The sequence below is a fragment of the Oncorhynchus clarkii genome, chromosome 33 (genome assembly GCF_045791955.1).
Source record: "Oncorhynchus clarkii lewisi isolate Uvic-CL-2024 chromosome 33, UVic_Ocla_1.0, whole genome shotgun sequence".
NCBI classification, from domain to species: Eukaryota; Metazoa; Chordata; class Actinopteri; order Salmoniformes; family Salmonidae; genus Oncorhynchus; species Oncorhynchus clarkii.
Window position 1 is genome coordinate 35,579,890 of NC_092179.1, and position 18,086 is coordinate 35,597,975.

An 18,086-nucleotide genomic window follows, 5' to 3' on the forward strand; every position below is an offset into this window, starting at 1 on the left:
GACAAGTAAGAACCAATCTCCTCTCGTCTTCGTCTCCCCTGGCGGGGGTTGAATGTAATCCAGCAGAGTGGAACTGAGCAGGGTTTTTTGTTGTTGTGGTAAAGTGGACTTGGTGGAATGGTTGATTAGCTGAGATAGAGACATGCCGGGTCTGGTTCTAGTTTGAGTTCAGTAGAGCTGCTGAGGTCTGTAGAACTGGCAGGAACGTTCTCCTGCAGGAACTATGTGGAGACCAGTTGGTGGAGACAGGACTCTCCCCTTATTAATATACTGTGGTTTAAATCAATACCAGCGTTGTCTGTTTACAGTTATTCAACAGGAATTACAGATCGTGTGTTTTTGTTGTTGTTGTTGTAGAAGACATAGAAATATATAAACACAGGGACATTTCATAGCTTTGAAAGATCTGTCTTGAAAATAAGTCCCCCTGCCCGCCTGCCCAAAACAAAAAAAAAGGCTAATGAATATTCCACATTTCAATAATTAAAATAAATCTATTTTTATCTGTAAAGTTTGGTTGTGTTTTGAACGATACTTTGTAATAATCTCATAATGTGAGACGTTATTCCGCATTTTAAACGCAGCATTTGGTACGTTGTTGTTTGCAGCAGACTTCGTCCAAGATGTTGTGGTCGAGGAGAGTCGTCCAGCTGTGGTGCTTCGCTGTGCTTCTTACTGTGTTCCCCTGTTCCTCACTACGGACGGCCAATCGATGGGCTCGCCAACAGGATGTAAGTTCCTATTTCATAATACTGTGTTCTTACTGTGTTCCCCTGTTCCTCACTACGGACGGCCAATCGATGGGCTCGCCAACAGGATGTAAGTTCCTATTTCATAATACACATTTACTTCAACGCTCCTGTTTTAGTTTTTATCACTTTGACAAGTATATCCGTCAAGTTCGTCACGGTCCTCTATCAATATTAAAAGAGGCAGAGAATGGGAATATGAGGCAAATAAATTAGTTTCCCCATATTGTTGTTACTAATAATCAAACTATATTTAAAAAAATCAGTTTCTTGTTGTTGTTACTGATCAAACTTTATTTAATTTAAATTCATTTTCTATTTTTTTTTATTAATTTGTAATATTATTTTAATGATTATTAATATTATTTAATGTATTTTTAATTGGTATTCGTTTTATTCCGTATTAAAGTAGTGTCTCATGGTGGGGGGGCGAGGCAGTGGTGCCTCTAACAGGCTGGAAAATGTGCTCATTTGTGGACCGTGCCGCCAGCTGTTTAGATAGAGTTCACCCACCTGTGTGTGTACTTAGGGAGAGAGAGGGGGGGAGACGGGTAGAGAGAGAGGGGGAGAGAGAGGGAGGGAGAGAGGGGTAGAGAGAGAGGGAGGGAGAGAGCGGTAGAGAGAGAGGTGGAGAGAGAGAGCGGTAGAGAGAGGGGGGGAGAGAGAGAGGAAAGAGAGTGAGAGAGAGGGGGGGAGAGGGAGAGAGGGGGGAGGGAGAGAGAGAGAGAGAGAGAGAGAGCAAGAGAGGGGGGAGGGAGAGAAAGAGAGAGAGAGCGAGAGAGCGAGAGAGGGGGGAAGAGGGAGAGAGGTAAAAAGCCCTCTGTGATAAAGCGAGTCAAATCCCCACAACCACCCTCCTTCCCTCCCGCCAGTTCCCAAGCACTCGTTTAGGGCCGCTTTGGGCCGTCTTAGGCGGTCTCCCCCCCGGGGGTCCCCCCTCCACTCCTCCCCTAGCCATGCAGGGGGTTTTGGACCACCGGCTAAAAACAGAAATGTCCTTGTTTGCTTGTTAGTTAGTTTGGTGTCTCTTCACACCTATCCCTCCCTACCTCACGGTCTGTTGTAGTTGTTCAGGTATCTCTGGGCTGGGCCCCCTGCTAGCTGCTCCCTCCCTACCTCACGGTCTGTTGTAGTTGCCCCCGCTAGCTGCTCTCTCCCTACCTCACGGTCTGTTGTAGTTATTCAGGTATCTCTGGGCTGGGCCCCCTGCTAGCTGCTCCCTCCCTACCTCACGGTCTGTTGTAGTTGTTCAGGTATCTCTGGGCTGGGCCCCCTGCTAGCTGCTCTCTCCCTACCTCACGGTCTGTTGTAGTTGTTCAGGTATCTCTGGGCTGGACCCCCTGCTAGCTGCTCCCTCCCTACCTCACGGTCTGTTGTAGTTGTTCAGGTATCTCTGGGCTGGGCCCCCTGCTAGCTGCTCCCTCCCTACCTCACGGTCTGTTGTAGTTGTTCAGGTATCTCTGGGCTGGGCCCCCTGCTAGCTGCTCCCTCCCTACCTCACGGTCTGTTGTAGTTGTTCAGGTATCTCTGGGCTGGGCCCCCTGCTAGCTGCTCCCTCCCTACCTCACGGTCTGTTGTAGTTGCCCCCGCTAGCTGCTCTCTCCCTACCTCACGGTCTGTTGTAGTTATTCAGGTATCTCTGGGCTGGGCCCCCTGCTAGCTGCTCTCTCCCTACCTCACGGTCTGTTGTAGTTGTTCAGGTATCTCTGGGCTGGGCCCCCTGCTAGCTGCTCCCTCCCTACCTCACGGTCTGTTGTAGTTGTTCAGGTATCTCTGGGCTGGGCCCCCTGCTAGCTGCTCTCTCCCTACCTCACGGTCTGTTGTAGTTGTTCAGGTATCTCTGGGCTGGGCCCCCTGCTAGCTGCTCTCTCCCTACCTCACGGTCTGTTGTAGTTGTTCAGGTATCTCTGGGCCCCCTGCTAGCTGCTCTCTCCCTACCTCACGGTCTGTTGTAGTTGTTCAGGTATCTCTGGGCTGGGCCCCCTGCTAGCTGCTCCCTCCCTACCTCACGGTCTGTTGTAGTTGTTCAGGTATCTCTGGGCCCCCTGCTGGCTGCCTGGTGTCTGTCAGGATAAAGAGGGGTGAATAGTGCTGATGCACGGCCAGGCGGCCGACCAAACTAAACCCAGCGCTCTTGGTGGGACTGTATTATGCCTAACAGAGTAAACCCTCTTTCAAGTCCCGACAGCCCTGTGTAGTGAGGCTCAAACAGCAACCTATCCCCTATGCAGTGTACTACTTCTGACCATGGCCCATAGGGTAGCTAGAAAGGGAATAGGGGGCCATTTTGGACATGCTCTTTGAAACCCATGAGAGCCAGAATGAAAAACATGCTCTGAGAGCTTTTCCCCTTGGAAAGATAATTTCTCTGACACAGAAAATTTCTCTGACACAGATACCATCTCTGAGAGATAATATCTCTGAGACAGATAATATCTCTGACACAGATACTATCTCTGACACAGATACCATCTCTGAGAGATAATATCTCTGACACAGATACCATCTCTGAAACAGATACTATCTCTGAGACAGATAATATCTCTGACAAAGATACCATCTCTGAGACAGATAATATCTCTGACACAGATACCATCTCTGAGACAGATAATATCTCTGACACAGATACCATCTCTGAGACAGATAATATCTCTGACACAGATACCATCTCTGAGAGATAATATCTCTGACACAGATACCATCTCTGAGAGATAATATCTCTGACACAGATACCATCTCTGAGACAGATAATATCTCTGACACAGATACCATCTTGCGAGAGATAATATCTCTGACACAGATACCATCTCTGAGAGATAATATCTCTGACACAGATACCATCTCTGAGACAGATAATATCTCTGACACAGATAATATCTCTGAGACAGATAATATCTCTGACACAGATACTTTCTCTGACACAGATAATTTCTCTGAAACAGATACTATCTCTGAAACAGATACTATCTCTGACACAGATACTATCTCTGACACAGATACTATCTCTGAGACAGATACTATCTCTGACACAGATACTATCTCTGAGACAGATAATATCTCTGACACAGATACCATCTCTGAGAGATAATATCTCTGACACAGATAATATCTCTGAGACAGACACAGGCTGCAGTGGTTCTCTGCGTGTCCTGTCCTCCCTCTCTCTGGTCTCTGACTGAGGAAGGTTTAATGAAGCCATAGACAGCCAGAGAGCGAGGAGAGGAGAGGAGAGGAGAGGAGAGGAGAGGAGAGGAGAGGAGAGGAGAGGAGAGGAGAGGATGTGGGTAAGAGCTGGTAAAGGTGAAGCCTCATAACATTGACACATCTGTGAGACTTGATATTATGGCGCTGTAGGTTCTCTATGTAGGATATCTATGTAGGATCTCTATGTAGGTTCTCTATGTGGAGAGAGTCTATGGCTGGTCTGGAATGACACCCGAATACCCCCTATATAGTACACTACTTTTGACCAGGGCCCACTGCACTTTTTAAGGACTAGGGTGCCAGGATGGAACCAGTGTCTATCTAAGTGGATCAGGGTAGCATCCCTGCTCAGAGGGAGGGGTGTGAGCAGTAACATCTGACAATGATTTGGCTGCAGTGTTGACAGGTTTGTTCCTGGTTCCTGGGAAAAAAGGGCGTCTGAAAGGAGATTAGAACCAGGTGCTGCTGGGCCATCCCAGGAGGAGCTTTGAACCTGGCGACTAACAGACGGTGAGAGAGAGAGTAGCGGGTTCATGGGGCCCCTCGTCTGTAGAGTAGGACCCAGGAGGGGGTTAGTCCTGAAGAGTCTGTAGAGTAGGACCCAGGAGGGGGTTAGTCCTGAAGAGTCTGTAGAGTAGGACCCAGGAGGGGGTTAGTCCTGAAGAGTCTGTAGAGTAGGACTCAGGAGGGGGTTAGTCCTGAAGAGTCTGTAGAGTAGGACCCAGGAGGGGGTTAGTCCTGAAGAGTCTGTAGAGTAGGACCCAGGAGGGGGTTAGTCCTGAAGAGTCTGTAGAGTAGGACCCAGGAGGGGGTTAGTCCTGATGAGTCTGTAGAGTAGGACCCAGGAGGGGGTTAGTCCTGATGAGTCTGTAGAGTAGGACCCAGGAGGGGGTTAGTCCTGAAGAGTCTGTAGAGTAGGACTCAGGAGGGGGTTAGTCCTGATGAGTCTGTAGAGTAGGACCCAGGAGGGGGTTAGTCCTGAAGAGTCTGTAGAGTAGGACCCAGGAGGGGGTTAGTCCTGAAGAGTCTGTAGAGTAGGACCCAGGAGGGGGTTAGTCCTGATGAGTCTGTAGAGTAGGACCCAGGAGGGGGTTAGTCCTGAAGAGTCTGTAGAGTAGGACCCAGGAGGGGGTTAGTCCTGAAGAGTCTGTAGAGTAGGACCCAGGAGGGGGTTAGTCCTGATGAGTCTGTAGAGTAGGACTCAGGAGGGGGTTAGTCCTGAAGAGTCTGTAGAGTAGGACCCAGGAGGGGGTTAGTCCTGAAGAGTCTGTAGAGTAGGACCCAGGAGGGGGTTAGTCCTGATGAGTCTGTAGAGTAGGACCCAGGAGGGGGTTAGTCCTGAAGAGTCTGTAGAGTAGGACCCAGGAGGGGGTTAGTCCTGAAGAGTCTGTAGAGTAGGACCCAGGAGGGGGTTAGTCCTGATGAGTCTGTAGAGTAGGACCCAGGAGGGGGTTAGTCCTGATGAGTCTGTAGAGTAGGACTCAGGAGGGGGTTAGTCCTGAAGAGTCTGTAGAGTAGGACCCAGGAGGGGGTTAGTCCTGATGAGTCTGTAGAGTAGGACCCAGGAGGGGGTTAGTCCTGAAGAGTCTGTAGAGTAGGACCCAGGAGGGGGTTAGTCCTGATGAGTCTGTAGAGTAGGACCCAGGAGGGGGTTAGTCCTGATGAGTCTGTAGAGTAGGACTCAGGAGGGGGTTAGTCCTGAAGAGTCTGTAGAGTAGGACCCAGGAGGGGGTTAGTCCTGAAGAGTCTGTAGAGTAGGACCCAGGAGGGGGTTAGTCCTGAAGAGTCTGTAGAGTAGGACCCAGGAGGGGGTTAGTCCTGATGAGTCTGTAGAGTAGGACCCAGGAGGGGGTTAGTCCTGAAGAGTCTGTAGAGTAGGACCCAGGAGGGGGTTAGTCCTGATGAGTCTGTAGAGTAGGACCCAGGAGGGGGTTAGTACTGATGAGTCTGTAGAGTAGGACCCAGGAGGGGGTTAGTCCTGATGAGTCTGTAGAGTAGGACCCAGGAGGGGGTTAGTCCTGATGAGTCTGTAGAGTAGGACCCAGGAGGGGGTTAGTCCTGAAGAGTCTGTAGAGTAGGACCCAGGAGGGGGTTAGTCCTGAAGAGTCTGTAGAGTAGGACCCAGGAGGGGGTTAGTCCTGATGAGTCTGTAGAGTAGGACCCAGGAGGGGGTTAGTCCTGATGAGTCTGTAGAGTCTGGTAGGTCTTTACTGTTAGGAGACAGAGCTGTGGGGTCTGGTAGGTCCTTACTGTTAGGAGACAGAACTGTGGGGTCTGGTAGGTCCTTACTGTTAGGAGACAGAGCTGTGGGGTCTGGTAGGTCCTTACTGTTAGGAGACAGAGCTGTGGGGTCTGGTAGGTCCTTACTGTTAGGAGACAGAGCTGTGGGGTCTGGTAGGTCCTTACTGTTAGGAGACAGAGCTGTGGGGTCTGGTAGGTCCTTACTGTTAGGAGACAGAGCTTTGGGGTCTGGTAGGTCCTTACTGTTAGGAGATAGAGCTGTGGGGTCTGGTAGGTCCTTACTGTTAGGAGACAGAGCTGTGGGGTCTGGTAGGTCATTACTGTTAGGAGACAGAGCTGTGGGGTCTGGTAGGTCCTTACTGTTAGGAGATAGAGCTGTGGGGTCTGGTAGGTCCTTACTGTTAGGAGACAGAGCTGTGGGGTCTGGTAGGTCCTTACTGTTAGGAGACAGAGCTGTGGGGTCTGGTAGGTCCTTACTGTTAGGAGACAGAGCTGTGGGGTCTGGTAGGTCCTTACTGTTAGGAGACAGAGCTGTGGGGTCTGGTAGGTCCTTACTGTTAGGAGACAGAGCTGTGGGGTCTGGTAGGTCATTACTGTTAGGAGACAGAGCTGTGGGGTCTGGTAGGTCCTTACTGTTAGGAGACAGAGCTGTGGGGTCTGGTAGTTACAGTCTGGACGAAAGAGTCAGCAGTGATCTGAACTGAGTTGGATTGTAAGGGAGCATCCAATTAAATGAAAGATTGCGATTTTTTTTTAAACATGATAAAATCACATTTGTTTGTAACAATACAAAAGGTGAAAGCCTTTTTTTTGTCTGTTTCTCGAGCATAACCCTGTGCTGTCCCAGAAAATTAGCATTTTATTAAGTTATCATTGTGTGATGTACCAGAAGGAGAGTTGAGTCCTCAACAATGGAGTTACTGTATCCCACCACACTATCTAACCCCTCCAGACCACGTATGATCTCAGCTAACATCAAACACAGTGTTGACAGCTTCAAAATAGGACAAACACTGAGTCAATCAAATGTATTGGAACCCAGCCACCAAGTCTCAGGAGTCAGGACTCACCCTAACGATAGTGTTGGGCCTGGGCCACCAAGCTTTAGGAGTCAGGACTCACCTTAACGATAGTGTTGGGCCTGGGCCACCAAGCATCAGGAGTCAGGACTCACCCTAGCGATAGTGTTGGACCTGGGCCACCAAGCATCAGGAGCCAAATTAAAGCTTTAGCAAACGGTCTGCCAAGGTTTGGATAGAGCTTCAATCAGACCGAGCAGAGAAATGACATGCCTAGTGGGTAGGAGTAAACACAGTGTACTATTTCGTTCTCTCGTTCCCTCTGCCTCCCCTTTTTCCCCCCTTTACCCCGCACAGAGAAACAATTATCATCAGGTAGGCCAAGAAAAGGTCTGTTCTGTTGGAATCGTGCCACATCAGGATGTATCCAACCCCTTTTTTTTCTTAATGCTTTCCTCTCTTCCCCTCCTTCCTCTCTTCCCCTCCTTCCTCTCTTCTAGTTGTGCCTTGGGGAGTGTTTGATGTTGGGCTTTATTAAAGGTTAAAAAAAAAAAATCAACAGGGAGATCGTTTTTCAAAGACCAAGCCTGTTCAGTTCCCTGCCTCACTCTCCCTGAGAATCACAGGAAATGGTCTGTATGTATATAAACACAGCTCCTTTCAAACATCTCTCTGTACGGGAGGTAGTCTCTTACCAGGATATTATTGCACTGGGACAAGTAAATATCTGCTCCGTGGCTTTGGAAGAACTTGGAGAAATTAATAAATGATGTGACCAGTTCTTTCCTTGATCTAATGTTAATCTTTTCTAAGGAAAATAATTGAGAATATTACTTTTCATGATGTTTTCAGTTTTAGTGTGATGATGGATACTATTCAATGGTTTTACTGTTATGTAAAAGGAACTGGCCCTAGTGGTCAGGGTATAGCTTGGACATACCTGACACTAACTGGCCCTAGTGGTCAGGGTATAGCTTGGACATACCTGACACTAACTGGCCCTAGTGGTCAGCTTGGACATACCTGACACTAACTGGCCCTAGTGTTCAGCTTGGACATACCTGACACTAACTGGCCCTAGTGGTCAGCTTGGACATACCTGACACTAACTGGCCCTAGTGGTCAGGGTATAGCTTGGACATACCTGACACTAACTGGCCCTAGTGGTCAGGGTATAGCTTGGACATACCTGACACTAACTGGCCCTAGTGGTCAGGGTATAGCTTGGACATACCTGACACTAACTGGCCCTAGTGGTCAGGGTATAGCTTGGACATACCTGACACTAACTGGCCCTAGTGGTCAGCTTGGACATACCTGACACTAACTGGCCCTAGTGGTCAGCTTGGACATACCTGACACTAACTGGCCCTAGTGGTCAGCTTGGACATACCTGACACTAACTGGCCCTAGTGGTCAGCTTGGACATACCTGACACTAACTGGCCCTAGTGGTCAGCTTGGACATACCTGACACTAACTGGCCCTAGTGGTCAGCTTGGACATACCTGACACTAACTGGCCCTAGTGGTCAGCTTGGACATACCTGACACTAACTGGCCCTAGTGGTCAGCTTGGACATACCTGACACTAACTGGCCCTAGTGGTCAGCTTGGACATACCTGACACTAACTGGCCCTAGTGGTCAGCTTGGACATACCTGACACTAACTGGTCCTAGTGGTCAGGGTATAGCTTAGACATACCTGACACTAACTGGCCCTAGTGGTCAGGGTATAGCTTGGACATACCTGACACTAACTGGCCCTAGTGGTCAGGGTATAGCTTGGACATACCTGACACTAACTGGCCCTAGTGGTTAGCTTGGAAATACCTGACCTGGCTGAGGTGGGTTAGGGTTAGATCAGGGCTGAGGTGGGTTAGATCAGGGCTGAGGTGGGTTAAGGTTAGATCAGGGCTGAGGTGGGTTAGATCAGGGCTGAGGTGGGTTAGGGTTAGATCAGGGCTGAGGTGGGTATGTAATGGCACCCTATTAACTCTATAGTGCACTACCCCTAATGGAACTGGTTTAAAGGAGAGCACTACCCCTATGGACCCTGGTCTAAAGTAGTGCACTACCATATGGACCCTGGTCTAAAGTAGTGCACTACCCCTATGGACCCTGGTCTAAAGTAGTGCACTACACTATGGGCCCTGGTCTAAAGTAGTGCACTACCCCTATGGGTCCTGGTCTAAAGTAGTGCACTACCCCTATGGACCCTGGTCTAAAGTAGTGCACTACCCCTATGGTCACTCTCTTGGTAAACCAAAGTTACTCCAGCTGTGTTGGTAAACCAAAGTTACTCCAGCTGTCTTGGTAACCAAAGATACACCAGCTGTGTTGGTAACCAAAGTTACTCCAGCTGTGTTGGTAACCAAAGTTACTCCAGCTGTGTTGGTAACCAAAGTTACTCCAGCTGTGTTGGTAACCAAAGATACTCCAGCTGTGTTGGTAAACCAAAGATACGCCAGCTGTCTTGGTAACCAAGTTACTCCAGCTGTCTTGGTAACCATAGATACTCCAGCTGTCTTGGTAACCAAATATACTCCAGCTGTCTTGGTAAATCAAAGATACTCCAGCTGTCTTGGTAACCAAGTTACTCCAGCTGTCTTGGTAACCAAAGATACTCCAGCTGTCTTGGTAAACCAAAGATACTCCAGCTGTCTTGGTAATCAAGTTACTCCAGCTGTCTTGGTCACCATAGATACTCCAGCTGTGTTGGTAACCAAAGATACTCCAGCTGTCTTGGTAAACCAAAGATACGCCAGCTGTCTTGGTAACCAAGTTACTCCAGCTGTCTTGGTAACCAAGTTACTCCAGCTGTCTTGGTAACCAAAGATACTCCAACTGTCTTGGTAACCAATACACTCCAGCTGTCTTGGTAACCATAGATACTCCAGCTGTCTTGGTAACGATAGATACTCCAGCTGTCTTGGTAAACCAAAGTTACTCCAGCTGTCTTGGTAACCAAAGATACTCCTGATGTGTTGGTAACCATAGATACTCTAATGGTTTGTTTCCAGTGTGTCCTGGTGTACTGCTAAAAACCTGTCAAACACTGATTTTAACTGGAGGTGGCAGTCAGGATGCATTTCTCTCTGTCACACCCTCACACACATCCTCACACACACTCACACACCCTCACCCACCCTCACACACCCTCACACACCCTCACCCACCCACCCTCACCCACACTCACACACCCTCACACACACCCACCCACACCCACCCTCACCTCCCTCACCCACCCACCCACCCTCACCCACCCACTCCCACCCTCACACACCCTCACCCACCCACACCCAGTATGATGCAGACTGGGTAACATGGGCTCTCACCCAGTATGATGCAGACTGGGTAACATGGGCTCTCACCCAGTATTATGCAGACTGGGTAACAGCTGCTCTCTCTCTCTTTAATAACAGCGTCCTCTGCCATATATGACAATGACTTCAAATCAAATCCCAAGTTCAAGAACTTTGGGAAACAGCGGACAAAAATACATTTTGTTGTTGTTGGTGTGCTGCCGTTTCCCAATGCTCTTGAACACAGCATGATGCCTCTGTGACAGTAGGGATTAGTTCCTGGATGCTGCTCTCTCCGAGGGGGGGGGGGGGGATTTTCCTAAAGAAAGGAAAAGTAATCTCTTTGTGTTTGGCAGCAAGCAGGCTAATCTGACGTCCCAGTGGAAACGCTCTCTCCCTCTCTCTGCTATGAATCATCTCATACTGAAGGCCAAGGAGATCAGCATCATGGATACACAGATAATAGTTGACTGATATTGGACAATAACTGTTGTGTTGTCAACAAACAAACAAACAAATACATATTACCTGCCACGAGGTCTGGAACAAAATATATTGTCTTGATTAGCTTCATGGATGTTGTTGCCAGTTGTTGACAGATATTGTACAGTGAGTGTTGTGTTGGCAGATACCAGCACACAAACAAACTAAGAGTCCTTACCTGGTAGTAGTCTGGATCTAGGCTGTGTTGTTCTGTAGTCTGGATCTAGGCTGTGTTGTTCTGTAGTCTGGATCAAGGCTGTGTTGTTCTGTAGTCTGGATCTAGGCTGTGTTGTTCTGTAGTCTGGATCAAGGCTGTGTTGTTCTGTAGTCTGGTTCTAGGCTGTGTTGTTCTGTAGTCTGGATCTAGGCTGTGTTGTTCTGTAGTCTGGATCAAGGCTGTGTTGTTCTGTAGTCTGGATCTAGGCTGTGTTGTTCTGTAGTCTTGGTCAAGGCTGTGTTGTTCTGTAGTCTGGATCAAGGCTGTGTTGTTCTGTAGTCTTGGTCAAGGCTGTGTTGTTCTGTAGTCTGGATCAAGGCTGTGTTGTTCTGTAGTCTGGATCAAGGCTGTGTTGTTCTGTAGTCTGGATCAAGGCTGTGTTGTTCTGTAGTCTGGATCAAGGCTGTGTTGTTCTGTAGTCTTGACATGTTAATTTAGTCTGACCCCCTAGTGGGGACATGTTCATTTAGTCTGACCCCCTAGTGGGGACATGTTCATTTAGTCTGACCCCCTAGTGGGGACATGTTCATTTAGTCTGACCCCCTAGTGGGGACATGTTGTTCATTTAGACTGACCCCCTAGTGGGGACATGTTGTTCATTTAGTCTGACCCCCTAGTGGGGACATGTTCATTTAGTCTGACCCCCTAGTGGGGACATGTTCATTTAGTCTGACCCCCTAGTGGGGACATGTTGTTCATTTAGTCTGACCCCCTAGTGGGGACATGTTGTTCATTTAGACTGACCCCCTAGTGGGGACATGTTGTTCATTTAGTCTGACCCCCTAGTGGGGACATGTTAATTTAGTCTGACCCCCTAGTGGGGACATGTTAATTTAGTCTGACCCCCTAGTGGGGACATGTTCATTTAGTCTGACCCCCTAGTGGGGACATGTTAATTTAGTCTGACCCCCTAGTGGGGACATGTTCATTTAGTCTGACCCCCTAGTGGGGACATGTTCATTTAGACTGACCCCCTAGTGGGGACATGTTCATTTAGACTGACCCCCTAGTGGGGACATGTTCATTTAGACTGACCCCCTAGTGGGGACATGTTGTTCATTTAGTCTGACCCCCTAGTGGGGACATGTTCATTTAGTCTGACCCCCTAGTGGGGACATGTTCATTTAGACTGACCCCCTAGTGGGGACATGTTCATTTAGACTGACCCCCTAGTGGGAACATGTTGTTCATTTAGTCTGACCCCCTAGTGGGGACATGTTCATTTAGACTGACCCCCTAGTGGGGACATGTTGTTCATTTAGACTGACCCCCTAGTGGGGACATGTTCATTTAGTCTGACCCCCTAGTGGGGACATGTTCATTTAGACTGACCCCCTAGTGGGGACATGTTGTTCATTTAGACTGACCCCCTAGTGGGGACATGTTGTTCATTTAGACTGACCCCCTAGTGGGGACATGGTAATTTAGACTGACCCCCTAGTGGGGACATGTTGAATTCCTCCTGTACTCCATATCTGGGCCGTGGATCTCGGTCTGACTCAAAGAGTAAACGTTTTTGAAATAACAGCAAAGTTATACTTTACTTTGGCCTGTGAAAGATCAGAGTGTTGAAATGTGTAAATTGTTTCAAGACGTTTGGAGAGTGTCCCTGTTGCTATCCAACTGTACACCGGAGTAGAGCCGAGAGGTTTCACTCCTGTCAGTTGTTTGAGGTAATGAGAGGACTGGACAACTTTTAAGATTTATAAAAAAAAAAAAAATGTTTTAGAGATGAAAGCAACGTCACCATCATGTCAAACTACAGTTGATATTTCTAGTTGTGGTGGGGGTCTTTAGTACAGCCAGGCTGTGACATTCAGCATGACAAGAACACTGTGGACTGAATGAGAGCCAATGCCAACGTCGAAGATATTTCTCTGGCTAGTGTATCAGTCACAGTGATTACACATTTCACAGAAGGTTTTAGTTGTAATTCCAGGCTACTAACATGCTGTTTACAGGGAACAGTTTGTCTGTAGCCTCTTTACAGTGTCGTTCTCATGGTCAGAGACATCTATTGGAAACCTGAGAGCACACGTGTGGGAAAACAAAACTGAAAAAGTCTAATGTCTGTGTTTCTCAATCTTCTGTGATCTAAGTTTAATGTCCCAATTCTAACCGTCCTCCTCCTGCTCTCTCTCTCTCTCCTCTCCTAGGAAGCGCTCGGTGACCCACGCCCAGCTGATGCACGATAAGGGCCGGACGCTGCAGGATTTCAAGCGTCGCATGTGGCTCCAAGAGCTGCTGGAGGAGGTCCATACGGCTGAGATCAGGGAGCTGCCCGCCCGCCCGGTGGTCAGCAGCGGACTGGGGCTGGGACTACCGGGTGCCGGGGTAGGGGTCAGCCTGGGATTGGGCACCACTGGGGGTACCCTGCACCCCCACCCCAAACCTCCAGGGGGCACCAAAAACCTTCCCCTTAACTTCCATATGGAGGAGGAGGGAACCAACCTGCCGCAGGAGACCAACAAGTCCCCAACATACAAAGACAAAGACGGGGTGCGGAGGGCCAAGGAAGGGAAGAAAAAGAAAGGGAGGAATGGGAAGAGGAGGGAGGGGGAGAGGGGAGGGGGGGAGAGGAGGGGGGAGGGGGGGGAGAAGAGGAAGAGGCGGGCGCGCTCACTGGGCTGGGCGCAGGAAGGGGAGGAGCCTGGGAATGGGTACCACCTGGAGTGGCGCTCAGGCCCTTCTTCGGCCTGAGGGGGGCGCTGCACTAGAACACTGTCACACTCTGACTAAGGTAAACAAACACCTGATGGTGTTGTTGTTGTTGTTGTTGTTGTTGTTTCTGGGTGATAGATTGCTGAGTGAATGTCAGTGAATGTCTACTTTACAGTGAACTGACGTCTTTCTCTCTTGTGTTTCAGAAACCCTGAGGACATTCAGATGAACACCCAGACACTCCTGTTGCAGGGTTCTGTGATAGTGATTGGTCGGAAAGTAAAATAAGGACATATTTATTTACTGTAAATATTGTAAACGCACCAGACTAGTGATAATGACGAAGACAATAAAAATTACAGACGCTCGGCTCTGCGGAGCGACATAATTTAATAATTGTGAAATCCTTCCTGTTCTGGTTTGTTTTGTTAGGACTATGCCGATTATTATTCATGTCACATTTTGCTGTAATTTATTTTTGTTTGAATCGTGTATTTATTTTGTAAATGTATCGAGGTGCTGCTGACCTTCTATATTTTTGTACCATAATGCACTTTTAGATTTATAAATATATATATATATATATATATATATATATATATATATATATATACACAAGTAATTTTGTTAATTGACTTTTTGTGGTTGATTGAAATGAAGAAAACAGTGTTGGTCATTCCTCCGTGTTATCTAGGCTCCTTCTCTGCACGGTTCTATTGTGATCACATGACTCGTCTGTCCGCTCTGACTGGCCCACAGACGTCTAATCTAGTTGGTTGTTGACCAGGGGCGTGTTCAATAGGCACACTATGGAAAATGTTTTAAAATGTTTTACAAAATAGGAAATCCAAGAAATTAGCATTTCTAATTGGACTAAAGTCCAGCTAGTCCCCTCCCCGTTCCAGATGGTTCTCTTCAGTTCGATACCTAACGAACACGACCCAGGACGACCCACGCAGCTGTCCTCAACCCCTGACCCCTGACCTCTGTACATTGTGCTTCAACTCCCCCCTCCGTCAGTTGGTCCACTGGGAACCACCTTGTCTTTCTCCTGTTATGCTTCTGAATGCTGTCCTAAGGTCAAAGTTCACTCGGCCTGTACATAACCTGAACACAAAGCAACAACTTCATATCGTTGTTTGGCCCTTGCACTGAGAGACTACCCTATATTGAATGGATTAAACAGTATCTCCCCTGAGTGTGATGTGTCCTTGCTATGTGTCTGACTGATATCCTGTCTGGTTGTATGAACTGACTGTCGTCCTGTCTGGTTGTATGAACTGACTGTCGTCCTGTCTGGTTGTATGAACTGACTGTCATCCCGTCTGGTTGTATGAACTGACTGTCGTCCTGTCTGGTTGTATGAACTGACTGTCATCCTGTCTGGTTGTATGAACTGACTGTCGTCCTGTCTGGTTGTATGAACTGACTGTCGTCCTGTCTGGTTGTATGAACTGACTGTTGTCCTGTCTGGTTGTATAAACGGTGTGTTTTGTCTTGTCCTGCTGATATCCCTCACCTCACCATCTCACACTGGCTGTGGAGTTCCATAATAATCATCAATCAATCGATCGATCAATAACTATCTTATTATTAGTGAAGCTATAATTCCCTGAAATCAATCACAACAACATCCCTGATTAGGGTCCACCCTCACTCCGTGGCCCTGTGCTTCACAGCGCGGTATGGGGGAATTGATTGACAGCTGTTCTGAACTTCAAGTTGCCCTCATCCCTCCTGCTGATTGGTTCACTTTTGTACGTTTTGTTGTCTGAGTGGGGAAATGCTGTAAGTGTAGAGAACTCGATGGATTTTGAAAGATGAGACATTGAGGATTAGAATAAATATGTCATATGAGCAAGCCAAACACAAGAGTCCAAATGTGTATTTCACATTTCCATAAAACTCATGTAACATAGTGTCAACGTTGATCACCATGTTAGATGTACAGTTACATCCTATGTGAACCAAAATGATGGGACAAACTGATTACTGTCCAGCACCTCCTCCAGGGACAGACTGATTACTGTCCAGCACCTCCTCTAAGGACAGACTGATTACTGTCCTGCACCTCCTCTCCTCTGTTACTGTCCACCTCCTCTCCTCTGTTACTGTCCACCTCCTCTCCTCTGTTACTGTCCACCTCCTCTCCTCTGTTACTGTCCACCTCCTCTCCTCTGTTACTGTCCACCTCCTCTCCTCTGTTACTGTCCACCTCCTCTCCTCTGTTACTGTCCACCTCCTCTAGGGACAGACTGATTACTGTCCACCTCCTCTCCTCTGTTACTGTCCACCTCCTCTCCTCTGTTACTGTCCACCTCCTCTCCTCTGTTACTGTCCACCATACACCACTTCACCATTATTCACTGGTCAAAAGCAGAGCACTATACAGGGAATAAGATTCTTCTCCCACAGAGTGGTCAATGTTGCAGGGATTTCTGGGTACCAGACAGCAGACAGACAGCAGTGTCTTGACTTGATTCCTGTAAAAACTATTAAAGTACAGCAGCAATGATCACGATGGCCTCATAAAGAGAGCACAACCCCATTGACCCAGCCAGAACCCATCGGGCCTCCCTCCTCTCATGGCATGCCTGAGTAAATGGCCTCCTTTGGCTTTGACTATTGACAGAGATGTCATCCCTGGAGTCCATATGCTGGCAAGCTGTCTATGAGTGAAGACAACCACTGTCTCTATCTCTGAGTTAAGACAACCCCTGTCTCTATCTATGAGTGAAGACAACCCCTGTCTCTGTCTATGAGTGAAGACAACCCCTGTCTCTGTCTATGAGTTAAGACAACCCCTGTCTCTCTATCTCTGAGTTAAGACAACCCCTGTCTCTATCTATGAGTGAAGACAACCCCTGTCTCTGTCTATGAGTGAAGACAACCCCTGTCTCTGTCTATGAGTGAAGACAACCCCTGTCTCTGTCTATGAGTGAAGACAACCCCTGTCTATGTCTATGAGTGAAGACAACCCCTGTCTATGAGTGAAGACAACCCCTGTCTCTGTCTATGAGTGAAGACAACCCCTGTCTCTATCTCTGAGTTAAGACAACCCCTGTCTCTATCTATGAGTGAAGACAACCCCTGTCTCTGTCTATGAGTTAAGACAACCCCTGTCTCTCTATCTCTGAGTTAAGACAACCCCTGTCTCTATCTATGAGTGAAGACAACCCCTGTCTCTGTCTCTGAGTTAAGACAACCACTGTCTCTATCTCTGAGTTAAGACAACCCCTGTCTCTATCTATGAGTGAAGACAACCCCTGTCTCTGTCTATGAGTGAAGACAACCCCTGTCTCTGTCTCTGAGTTAAGACAACCCCTGTCTCTGTCTATGAGTGAAGACAACCCCTGTCTCTGTCGATGAGTGAAGACAACCCCTGTCTATGAGTGATGACAACCCCTGTCTCTGTCTATGAGTTAAGACAACCCCTGTCTCTGTCTATGAGTGAAGACAACCCCTGTCTCTGTCTATGAGTGAAGACAACCCCTGTCTCTATCTCTGAGTTAAGACAACCCCTGTCTCTATCTATGAGTGAAGACAACCCCTGTCTCTGTCTATGAGTTAAGACAACCCCTGTCTCTCTATCTCTGAGTTAAGACAACCCCTGTCTCTATCCATGAGTGAAGACAACCCCTGTCTCTGTCTCTGAGTTAAGACAACCACTGTCTCTATCTCTGAGTTAAGACAACCCCTGTCTCTATCTATGAGTGAAGACAACCCCTGTCTCTGTCTATGAGTGAAGACAACCCCTGTCTCTGTCTCTGAGTTAAGACAACCCCTGTCTCTGTCTATGAGTGAAGACAACCCCTGTCTCTGTCGATGAGTGAAGACAACCCCTGTCTATGAGTGATGACAACCCCTGTCTCTGTCTATGAGTTAAGACAACCCCTGTCTCTGTCTATGAGTGAAGACAACCCCTGTCTCTGTCTATGAGTGAAGACAACCCCTGTCTCTATCTCTGAGTTAAGACAACCCCTGTCTCTATCTATGAGTGAAGACAACCCCTGTCTCTGTCTATGAGTGAAGACAACCCCTGTCTCTGTCTCTGAGTTAAGACAACCCCTGTCTCTGTCTATGAGTGAAGACAACCCCTGTCTCTGTCTATGAGTGAAGACAACCCCTGTCTATGAGTGAAGACAACCCCTGTCTCTGTCTATGAGTTAAGACAACCCCTGTCTCTATCTATGAGTGAAGACAACCCC

The 18,086-nt window shown here is 48.0% G+C and overlaps 1 pseudogene; it reads left to right on the forward strand.

The window, feature by feature from the left end:
• LOC139393075 (parathyroid hormone-related protein-like) overlaps window positions 1–15,076 on the forward strand; it is a 15,537-nt pseudogene extending 461 nt beyond the window's left edge.
• The last annotated feature ends 3,010 nt before the right edge of the window (window positions 15,077–18,086 follow it).